This window comes from Lissotriton helveticus, chromosome 2_1 (assembly GCF_964261635.1).
Source record: "Lissotriton helveticus chromosome 2_1, aLisHel1.1, whole genome shotgun sequence".
Taxonomy (NCBI): domain Eukaryota; kingdom Metazoa; phylum Chordata; class Amphibia; order Caudata; family Salamandridae; genus Lissotriton; species Lissotriton helveticus.
In genome coordinates this window covers 1,511,568,798-1,511,580,873 of record NC_136059.1, presented here as the reverse complement: position 1 = coordinate 1,511,580,873, position 12,076 = coordinate 1,511,568,798, and the positions used below count along the sequence as shown (strand labels likewise).

Genomic DNA, 12,076 nt, shown 5'->3' with positions numbered 1-12,076 from the left:
CCCAGACTTTTGTTAGATTGTGGTCATTTGCATTGGCCCAAAATGAAGACCTTTTTGTGTGCTTGACCTCTCACGGTGTAATGAAACGTTTTAATGTCTATATGTCCTGATATGTAATTTTAGTGACCCTTTGTCGAAGGGCCCAGCCAGGGCAACCCAGTGCTTCCGGGGCTGCTCTGGCTCTGATTGTCAGGCGCTGTGACCGACGTGAATGAATGGTTTTTGGTGCACCTGATCCCTCCCTCCGGCTGCAAGCTGAGAAGCTCTGACGTCACTAGGGAGTCTACACTGCGAACAATGGAGCCCGGCGAGGGTGCCGGCGGGTCAGCTGGCCTCCACGCCTGCCCTCCTTCGAAGCCACGTGACCCGCGTGTTTCTGTTCACCAGGCGAGGAAACCGTGTTTGTGTGGGAAGGGAGTCTCCCTTGGATTAGCTCATCCCTTTCGATTCGATGTACCAGTAAGGTTTTCTCCTCCCCGTGGCTGAGAGCAATGTCCTGTTCGTCATTTCTGCTGGCACATTTGACTCATGCAAGATAAAAGCGAGCTATATTTTCTCTTAACTTTGTTTTATGTACTACAACCTGCAACGGTGAAAACACCATTCTAACGACATTGTTAAGAAAAGCCTAAATGACATCATTGAGTGCCCTCCCAATCCACTCTCCTCTCCTTCTCCAAGGAGTGACCACACCCACCACAATGCTCCAGGAGCCGGGTTCACCCGCCTCCACAGTCCTGCTGCTTTCCGTGTTTCAGCAATAAATCAGTGTACTGTGAATTATCTACGAAAGGGCACGATATGGTTCAGATTTATTTGAAAGCAGGTTATACCTAAACAAATTGTACCAGAACAGGTGAGGATCTTTTTAATAGGCCCGGACCCCACCACTTGAAGCTCCACTGAATGAGCAATATTGTTGATAATTCTGGCAATTTTAATGTGGTGGTTATCATCATTTTTTAGGTAGTACCTTTTGTGCGTCAAAGCACATCACGGATATTTAATAAAATAGAAGCACAGAATAAGCTGTAGTGCGTCAAATGCAGACAGATGCATCAGACAGAAAGTGCACTGTATAACAGAAGCTGTGAGCGGGGTTCGAGGCGATCTCATGAGCCCTTGAATACTGGAACCCGCGTCCAATTTTCCAAGAATCATGTATGATGTGACCTTTGGGGCTTCTAATGTGTCGGGCCATTCCTGCTCGCTGAGAGCCACACGTACGGAATCACGTTCCCTAAGCTTGTCATTCGGTTCCCTGTCTAAGCGGGAGCCCTGCAGTTGTAAGTATGCGTCTAGTGGACCTTGGCAGGTTCCCTCGCCTTAAAAATACAAAATAGACAAAGACTGAGCCAGGTGAACCCAGGCTTCCCTCCCTTTTAGTTGGAGATTACAACACACCAACTCCACAAAAAATGTCGGAGTCTTCAAGGTGTCATAGCCCCCCTGGCTGTACGTGTTCTCACATTCGTTTTGCACATTAATATGTACTGTGTTCAAAAAAGGCATGTTGACCCTTGACCATCTTGAATAAAGTGCATATTTCTATGTATATTTCACGTTTTGACTTGTTACAATGGGTTAAGGAAGTCCAGCTTGCACCTCCGTTTTTCTTCGGTTTGTAAACTCTGCTAGTTGTACAAATAAAATAATCATTTAAAAACTCATTACTTATCCATAGTAGTGTAACGTGCCAATTGGCAGTTAAAGGAAGAGTCGCCCCAGCACGTAGAGATAACTTAGGGCGGTGTTCTCCAGAATGTTTGATCGTGTGCATGTTTGCCAGACAGAGGCGTGTTTTGTCTTTGCCAGCGGGCAAGCTCGCCACCGCCCACATTTTGCCGAGTCATGCTCACCATCAGCATTGAGGGTCCCTGCTGCAGCGCACACATATGCAAATTAGCCATGCAGCGGCACACAGCTGTCCTCCCAGAATCCGAGTGTTAATGATAAATGTAGCGTAACCGAGCTTTTACGTTAGAGGAGGCGCAAGCAAGCCTGGGAACGACGAGCAGAGCCCTACCTTGTAGCGCAGTGTGAGGATAGCGCTTGGGGAGCTCTAAGGAAGCGGAGCAGCGGAGCAGCGGTCCAGCCAGCCAGCCAGCGTCACCGGAATCCTGCCACCAGTCGCGCCGCCGCCTAGGGACTACACTTCCCATTGGGCATAGCGGCGGCGCGTTCCCCGACGCTGCAAAAGCGACGGGAGGGGCGCTACTTAGTTGGAAGCCCCCAGCGTCGCGGGACGCGAGCGGGACGCCCGGGGCTAAGCCCGGGCAAAGGGCGGGCCCTCTGTGGCCCTCAGAGGCACGAAAAGGCCAGGCTAGGCCATTCCCTCGATATCTTCACCGCAAAGTAAGGTACTGTTTTCTCTGTGACTTTCTGGGTTGTTTCGTTTTGTACGCACAACTGCTACGTGTATTGTAATCATACCATCATTTTCCGCAGTACATCTATTCTATCATCTATTTGGCTTGTTCTGACGACAGGGTTTCCGTTTTACACTCGGCTATTATCCCAAGCATGGGGAAAAAATTGGCCCCCGTCCCAGCGGAGTCTGTGAACACTATAGATTCATACCTTGTGCAAGTAGTTAACGACATCAACAACAAGCGCAGGCAATCTTTGGGGCTGAGTCAATCACCTATTCTTCCGTCAGCAAGTCCATCGACAAGTGCCCTTAGTTTTGAGACATTTGAACCATTGCCAGATAATCTCCCAGGGACCCCGGTAACTCTGATGTCCCAAGATCCGGATCCCGAGGATAAAGCTGAATCTGACCTCCAATCAGACAGACAGGATCTGATTGACTTATCAGATAATACCATCAATGATCCAAATCAACAGATAGACGCCACGGTAGTAGTCCTTCACTCTCCGCAAATTCCCACAAGGGCTGTCAGAGCTTGTCGGAAACCTACAGTGAAACGGGGGGGCAAACATCTTAGCAGGAAGAAGACCGCCACACCACCACCGACCCGAGCAAGAAAACAGCTCGATCCTGTCATTGATACTGAGCCAAGAAATACTATCGACGAGGACCTCTTTAATAGAATCCAAGATATGATTGACATTAAAATCAGGACAATAATCAAACCCATGATAGGGAAATTGGATAAGTTAACATCTGAGGTAAAAAAGTTAGGTGTGGTACATAGTAAGTTGGTAGACGAGGTTGAAAATTTATCTTCCCTCGTCACAAACTTAGTACCCACAAATGCAGAAGTCATCCCCATTGAGAGTAGCTCGCAACCCATTCAGCAAGGGCTGTCACTCCTGCCTTCATCACCCTTACCCTCACTACCACCATTACCCTCACTACCACCATTACCTGCAGTGGGTCAGGTTGTAGATACCGCAGTCCCTAGTATTAGTACATCTGATGCTATAGTGGATGCACACCAAGTGGATATTTCTGCCCAATTTATCTTGGAAGCCTCGCCGGTTGTCTTGGTGTTGGCCAATGTCCCAGTCTTAACTCAAGGCAAAGTAGAGTCCAATCAGGACTTAAAAGACAAAGCGCTACATTGGCTAACCAACAATATGTTTATGACAGAACAGGGTTTCGATAAGTTGGCAGGGGACATTGTTATGTCAAGGAGGGTCCCATGGATCGGTAATAAGGCCAAAAAGTTTCAAGGGGATTGCGTGATCTTAAATTTTGCCAATGCCGAGGTCCTTCCAGACATTTTAAATAACATCTTCCCGCCCCAAAAACGTAGTGGCTCCATAATTCCCCTCACCCTCAAGTTCTTCTTTGACAAAAGTAGGTTTACTACCTTACCTAAACTTCCTACCTATAAAAGATCTACCAATGCCGATGGTTGGGGAGGGGGTCCTAGATTTCGACAGCATAACAACTGGTCCCAATTAACAGCCTATAGGGAGCCAGGCAGACCCTATCGCCCAAACGACCTAAACTTCAGGCCACTTCCGGCACAAGAGCCAAGAGGGAATGTTTGGGGTCCTAGCTTGAGGGGCTTTGACTATAACAACAGGGGTTTTAGGCCTACTCAATGGGTGGGTAACGATCAGTTCCCGGTACATCCAATAACCTCTCAACCCCTGTGGAACCCAGGACCTTTCGGTCAGGCCCAGGCTGCTACTCCTTTTGAGTGGGGCGTGGGTATTGGCAATAGATTCGCTCCCTTGTCAGACTTAAATTCCTGCGATTGACTCGAACCTGAAGTAGTCAATGAACTGGAGGAGGTGTTCGACTCACTAGTTATGGGCAGTGGCCAGGTATTGCAACAACCAATAGCTGAATGTGCAGAGGAGTCCGCGTTAGCTTATATAGAACCACCTACTGACCACTGTAAGATAATGAGTTGGAACGTGGCGGGTCTAAATGCCAAACGCCAGGATCAAGCATGGCTAAATTTTATTTCTATGCATCATATTATTGCCCTGCAAGAAACCTGGGATACGGCGCACAACCTTTGGTGGGACGGATATATCAGTTTTACTAAACCTGCAGTCCCCAGTAGAGCGGGTAGAGCCAAGGGGGGTTTGGTGTTTTTTTTCTCACTGGCTCTAAAAGGTAGTTATAGGCAGATCAGCTCGGATTCCGATAATATCTTAATCATCGAGAGGGTGACCAGTAAAGCTTGCAAATCACTTTATGTAAACTTTTATAATTCTAGGAACAGCGAATATAATGGTCGTAATATCGCAAGCCTAGATTCTATTTTAAACACAGTAATTCAGGATAAAAATTTTGTTTATGAGTTAATTTTATTAGGCGATTTTAATATTCATTTATGCGAATTAGCTTGCAAGGGTAGCGACGTAAAGGAAGCCGAGGATGTAGTCATACAGGGCCCTCATTTCGAACATTCTGTAGAGGGGCAGGAGCTTGAGGAATTACTGGCCAACTTTGATTTAAGCGAACCTGACTGCTCTCTGAGAATCCCAACCTTTACTGGCACCCTACATGGTACAGTAATCGATTATATTTTCGTAACTCGGGGAATTTTAAGCCGGACTATGGTTTATCGCACCGTACCCACTCATTTTAGCGATCACAACCCAGTTCTTCTTGAAGTGGCTTGGGGCGCCTATATGGGGGTACTCCCAGCAACGGAAAAAGTGGCGCATCCTTTGAGGCCTACTGACCAAAATAGAAGAGTGAAGTGGGCCAAAGTGATACCTGATGACTTCTATAAAAAATGCTTCCCCAAAATTGAAGCCCAAGTTGAGCTTTGTAGAAACCCGGGTTTACACGGGCATACCATAGTTGCAGCATATGAGGCAATTTGCACCCAAGTCTCGAAGGATCTCCTGGTTAAATCCACCCCGGGAGCTCAAGGTCACAAGCGCTGGTTTGACCACGAATGTTCGAAAGCACACAGAGAATTGCTAGCGGCATTAAAAGTTGTACCAAGGGACAGTGCTGAAATTTCTAAAAAAAGGAAGACCTACAAGTCGGCCATAAAAAAACGCAAAATCGCAATCAAACGCGAAACCTGGGACAATCTCGTTTGCGCGGCTGTTCTAAAGGATAGCAGGAGATTTTGGGAGATCTTAAGGCAACCGCTATTTGCGGAAGATAACAACGCACCGATGGACTGTGTGATCGCTGATGAAACATGGTTTTCCTTTTTTAAGAATGTATATGGGGGAGATGATGACGGAAGCATAAATAGGGGCCAGCTGTATAGGAAAAGCGTACACCCCATTATCTTCAACCGGGAAGAAGTCGAAAAAGCGCTCTTGGCAACCACTAAACAAAAGGCACCTGGCCCGGATGGTGTCCCGGCTGACTTCTTCATGTTCTCTCCTAAATTATGGGCCGAAGTCATGGCAAATTTGTTTAATGCAGTGAACAGCAGCCCGGCGCCTGCCTCATGGGCCATATCTACGATTGTCCCTATTTTTAAAAACAAAGGGCGTAGGGACGACCCTGCTTTCTATAGGCCCATATCCCTATTGGACTCGACTATAAAAATATTGGGCAGAGTTCTGTTAGCTAGATTGAGGGAGAACCTTGAGGAGCGTGGAGGCCTATCAGACTTGCAGTACGGCTTTAGAGAGAGAAAGGGAACCATTGAACAGTGTACCAATTTACATCTCCTTATTTCCAAGTATACTGTAGCCAAGGAGGGGTCCGTGTTTCTCGCCTTCATGGACCTTTCATCGGCGTTTGATCTAGTCAACAGATCAAAATTGTGGGTGATCCTGTTGGAGCTGGGCATCGATGAGGCCTTGGTCTCGTTTATGGCCACTATGCATCAGGAACTCTTCGCTTCAGTCCGAGTGTCAAATAATGGCAGATGTACCCCACTATTTAAATCCCTAAAGGGGGTACGTCAAGGCTGCATTTTAGCCCCCACGCTTTTTACTATCTACATCAACGGCTTGGGGGCACATCTGCGAGGCATGAAGGCGGACGTCCCACGTGCAGGGGATGTGCAAATCCCGGCACTCCTGTACGCCGATGACGCCGTACTAATTGCTCGAACTGGTGTCGGCCTTCAGACTCTTTTAGATGCATTTGGCACTTTTATGAATAATCTGGACTTGAAGGTGAATGTATTAAAATCACACACTATGGTAATGGGGCGTGAGTGCACCAAAAAAAAGCACAAATCTTTCTTTTGCAGTGGGGTTCTCGTCTCAAAGGTAACGACATTCCCCTATTTGGGTGTTTTATTTGATCATAAGGGTACATGGGGACCACAGATAAGAGCCAAAAAGTTGGCGGTAATTAGATCCTCTTCAGCGATCCTTGGTTTTGCAGGTAAATTGGGAGCCCGGCCCATGGAAGCCCTTCTAAAGATCTATAAGAGCAAGCCAGTGGCCATAGCACTTTACGGTTCCCCACTGTGGGGCTATGTTAATCTAGACCCTATCCAGAGAGCTGAAAATAGATTTATTAGATCTCTCTTATCTGTTCCCCAGTCTACCCCTACTTACTCAATTCATCAAGAGGTGGGCCTACCATATTTGTCAGATCTACTGAGCTTAGCACCCCTGATTCTATGGTTGAAATTATGGCTAAATGAAGATCTCCCGCTAAACCATACAATCTTGAAGGATGTTTTATCATTAGATAAATATAGCAGCATCCCATGGATGGCATATCTAAGTAAATCTTTCACTGACCTGGGTCGCCCTGAGCTCTTTTTATGCCCAGACAAAATCAGGGTTGAAGATATAGGTTATGTAAAAAAGGCTTATATGTACAGAAAGGAAGCCTACCGTGAGGATGCTGAATTATTGAAGCCATCAGTTAGGTCTCATAATCTTTTGGTTAGCGCCCCCTCAATTGCACCCTATCTTATTTTTGTAACTGTTCCCTACCACAGGTTCCTGCTAACCAAATTCAGGTTTAACCTGATTCATTACCATCTTGGCTCATATAAGGGATGGCAGAAGCCAGAGGAAGCCCCACCATGTAGATGCGACGACTTTTCGGTGCAGGATACACTGCACTTTGTCATGTTCTGCAGCTTTTTCCAGGAGCAGAGGAAAAAATATCTGTTCCCTGTCCTGAAAGAAGCAGGCTTTACTCAGGTCCGCCCAGCCTTGCTTTACTTACAGCTTTTGTCAAATCCCCGCACTACCTTTTGCATTGCGAATTTTTTAGTTTCCGCAGCAAGGGTAAAAGCTGCTGGTCAAAACTCGCCTTAGTAACTTTTAAGGGTTTTTCTTTTATTAGATTTACTTTTGCCTTTATGAGTGACTTTTTAATAGTTTTAACATTTGTATAGTATTTAACTCTATCTGTAGCTTTAAATGATTTTTATGAAAATGCTGGGCTATGTATGTTTGGGCATATGTATCCTATGTTATGTTTTACTGTTTATTGTGTGTGTTTCTTTGTATGACTTGTTAAAAGTCGAATAAAGATATCCTGACTGTTAGAGGAGCAAAAGCTACGGCGCTCTGCCCAGATGAGTGGGTGAAAAGGACTACATGTGTATTTCCTGTTGTATTGATGTGAGTGTGCGTTTCATGCGATTCGGTTTAAATTGAGCAGACAGAAGAATGTGCCTTTGTTTGAGAACAGTCCTGATAATGAAATCCTTCATGCATGACTGTTTCAACTGAAAAATAACGTGTATGCACCGGAATGTCATACGCGCTTGCAAGTCTGCAGGCCCAGAAGCAGAAAATACACCGCCCTGTGGTCTCCCACACTCACTGTCTGACCGAGTAGTTAGGCGTGTTTCTGATGAATTTATTACGGTGTGTGTTTTTCAAATAGTGTGCGCAAGGGTGCACAGTTGATATGCAAAGCGCAGTCACATACACAAGCAGATAATGCTTCGGCTGGTGTAATATTCTGTGTGTGCAGCGCAGCAACCGTCCTACGGCTCGTTAGTAAGGGATGGCGGTCCGGGCCGTTCCTAGTTGGCAAACTGTGCTCTTCAGGGCTGCATGTGAGAGTGAACCATCTATTTGCTAACTGCGAGCATTTAAAGACCAGAAGCGAGCAGAGAGAGATGGTATTAGAATGGGACTTTTTGTCGGAAGAGCACACACTTATAACTGCCAGTGGCTTTGGATACAGTGAAGTTGGCATAACAGGGGAGCAGCCTTTGGCAGTGGTGATCTGTTACAGGGCATGGCTGAGCTAAGGTGGGGGGGGGTGGAATGCCAAGACACCTGGGTAGCCCACCGCTGTAGGCAGTATGTCTTGTCAGCACTGTGACTATTCATCTGATCTGGTGGGAAAGAACGAGGACAGGAAGCCAACAAGGGACTCTATCAGTACTTAGTTTGAGCTTTTGGGTGCAGATTTGGGGACCAACACTTATTTTTTACTCATCAGACTTTGACCCAGAGCAAAAGTGGTCGAACAACATGAAAAGAAAGAGAAAAAAACAGAATATAATGTCAAAAAGGGAGAAAACAGGACCCTGCAGGACTGAGATAAAAGGACAGGGAGTGTCTGGTGGTGGATGAAAGAGCCATGGGGTGGAATCAAGATTACTTGGTATTCAGCACTCCTGACCTCAATAGCCCTAGCTGCGTGCTTATGACCAAAACTTTGGGCCCGGTACTTATACTTTCACAAATACTGAGCTGGACTGTGCCCTTTGCAAGGCTGGCCTGTGAGCAGTTTTGGGAGGTAATCCAGCAACAAGGAGCCTGAAAGGGTGAATGATTGCTCTCTTGTCTATCCATTCCCGGTGCATCTGGTAATGCACGTGTGGGTGGGAGCCCGAATAAACTTCTTGCACCCTTCTTCCCACCTGGGTTTGAGGAATGACACCAGACTCTCTTTTCCTGCCCCACCAATGCACAGCTACATGTGACCAGGGTCTGTTTCTGCTATTTGTTGTCATTCTTAATATTTTATGATTACGTTTTTGTTTCCTCTGGCTCTTACCATTGGTATACTTTCATTTCTGCATTTTCTTTAAACACATGGACACATTAACCCAATTTATGCATGATTAAGATCTTGCAAGTCAACAAAGAGTACCCAGACCTGCAGATATCCTGATTGTTTATAAAACTATAGAGTTTTGTATCCTCTAATTCCTGTAGTACTGCTCTCTCCTCTATCTGAAACATACTTGCTTCCCTAATTCGCTCCAGTTTCAACAAGCATTGGCAAAACATTGGTTTGACTGCCAGACTTCTGGCTTTTTAAAAGTTTGTTTTTGGTCAAGGTTTTTGCAAAATTTGGTCAAGGAAAGTTGCTAGACCATTATAAATTTTAAAGAAAAAAAATTGACTAAAAGGCAAACTATTTTTTGGGTCTCAAAAAGTACACATTGCCGTAGTAGTCCCTGGAACTTGAGGGAATTACTTTGTGTATGGATGACCTCCTTGTGAAATAGCAGAATGGCATTACTCCTAGTGAAGCTAGCCAATGGCTGAAATGGGCTTACTGATTGCCCCAAGTTGTGTGTTTTTATTGGGTGGAAGAAAGACATGACGGACATGTGAGGAGACCAATGAATGAAGTGGGCTGACTGATAGCCCCACAAGTAAATATGTTATATGTTTAATTTTAGCACATTCAGAAGGTCCTGGCTAATGCCTGATGTAAAAATTGCTAGCAGTCTGCACCCCCTAGTGTTAAATAAACCAGTATCATACTCTGTCCTTACCCAAGCCAGGTAGATGCTGGGGCTGGACTGGCTGTAGCAGGCACCAGGCGTTTTCCAGGTGGCCTTGAAGGGTGTGGGCCGGTTTTTTAGTGGTGGGGGCCTGGTTTGCTACTGGGTGCCGGTTTTGCAGCAGTGCTTTTTTCTCACTAGCACCCACCCCGTTCCATCTGAATTGCCAGGGCTAGTTTGTGTTACCAGTCCAGCCCTGGTAGATGTGGCCTAACGATGAGAGCTGCTGACATTGGAACTTGGGAATCAGGTTAGTTCCAGCATCGTCTCAACATCCTGTGATATTGGGCAAATCACTTTCTCTCACTGTAACTTAAAAACAAAGTGTAATGTAACCTGTTGCTCATGTAAAGCAGTATCATGCCCTTGGGCCAAATGTGCACTATATAAAACTGCCAAAATAAAAAAAAGTCTCTCTTGCTATTGAGAGGTGACATCAATTTTCACAGGAGCAGGAAAGGGGGTGTATGAAGACCCTTTGAGTTTGCCTCAACCACTCTTGTATCGGGGTGCAGAGTTCTGGGCTTTGTTTCAAGCTTTGCTCCTTGCAGCAGAGCAAAGGAAGACCCAACACAGCACAATATAGGCCTAGCAGACGGGTGTTCAAACACCTTTGTTGGCAGGTATGGTGTTAATGCCTAGCTCCCCTGTAAGAACCCTTGCTACCCTTGGCAGAGGCCTCTGGCTTGGGGAGTCCAGTAATGGAGCTAAGGCCGAAAAGGGCAAACACAGCTCAGTCTTTTTACCCTTTTACAGACTGAGTTTCAACCAGTTCACGGCCTCAGTGTAAATTATCAGTATCGCAGTACGGTATAGACTGCAGAGGAACCATGGAAGACAAACCAGGAATGGAGTCTGTGCAGAGCACAGCATTCCTTGGAGCTTGGGTGCACTAGCTAATTATCACAATCCAGAATGTTTATTATAGGAACATTTATTAAATGTTTTCATTACAAAAAATAACCTATATGTGTCAAAATATCAAAATTGGTATTAGCAGCAGTGGTACTATCAGGCCAAAGACTATATTGTAAGATACTGAGCCTTTTGATGAGGGTGAAACCGCTTGGGCGACCCAACAGCACCCTCTTAGTGGGGCCTTGAGCCAGTCTTTAACTCTTGAATGCTGCTTCCTCCCCCATTTCTCCAGATTTTGCCTAAGTCACCGTTAGGAAAAGTCGGGGCTTGCCGTGCCCAGCGAAGCGACTTGTCTTTAAAGGCCTAGAGAGGATTCACCGGTGCAACAAATATGTGTGTGGGTTTTGAGTTTTTTGATTTCTGTTCTATTTTGCATCATACTAAAAACCTTGTACAATTGGGACCTTGAGGAGGTACAGCATGGGCTGAATGTGCCACATGGCCTCCCTCGCCATAACAGTGAACTTTAAATAAAACTCAGCCTCGCCATCAAAGGTAGGGAAACAACCCTGGAATTGTGTAGTTCACGTCTGCTTTTAAAAAGTGTCTGGGGGAACCACCTTAACTCTCCCATTAAAATGTGCTTGCTAGTCTGTTTCATAGCTGGTAAATGACCCTCATTTTACCAGAGAGTCCAGGAAGGACCTGTTTCCTGCCATAGCCCTCCGCTATAATAATCCAGGGCAGTGTCTTTCAGTGACCGGTTCTAACTAGACTAGACTTGGCGTGTCTGTCGACGCTCATGACAGCGCCGGCAAGTTGAAAGCCATGATGGTTTGAAAGAGAGGGTATCCCAGAAGTTGTTTCAGATCAGCTACCCCCGCACCCCAGTTGTTGAAATGGTGACATGCAGATGATACCTTTTACTGTACAGTGCAGTAAGAACATAATCGCCTCTGGGTGCTTTCAGATTGTTGCCGGTAGGCACCCAAGGCTGAGCTTTGAATTTGGATCTTGGGGTTCTCTGGTCTGCAGCGTTGACAGTGGACCACATTTATTAATCCGGAAACTGAAGCTGTAGAAGAAGAGGGGCTATGATGAGGAAAGGTGGTGCCATAAGTTTCTGTTGGCCTTGCCCTTAA

The 12,076-nt window shown here is 46.0% G+C and overlaps 1 protein-coding gene across 1 annotated transcript in view; it reads left to right on the top strand.

The window, feature by feature from the left end:
- Positions 1-12,076, top strand: part of MFHAS1 (multifunctional ROCO family signaling regulator 1) — a 220,065-nt gene that overhangs the window by 4,254 nt on the left and 203,735 nt on the right. The window lies entirely within an intron of this gene.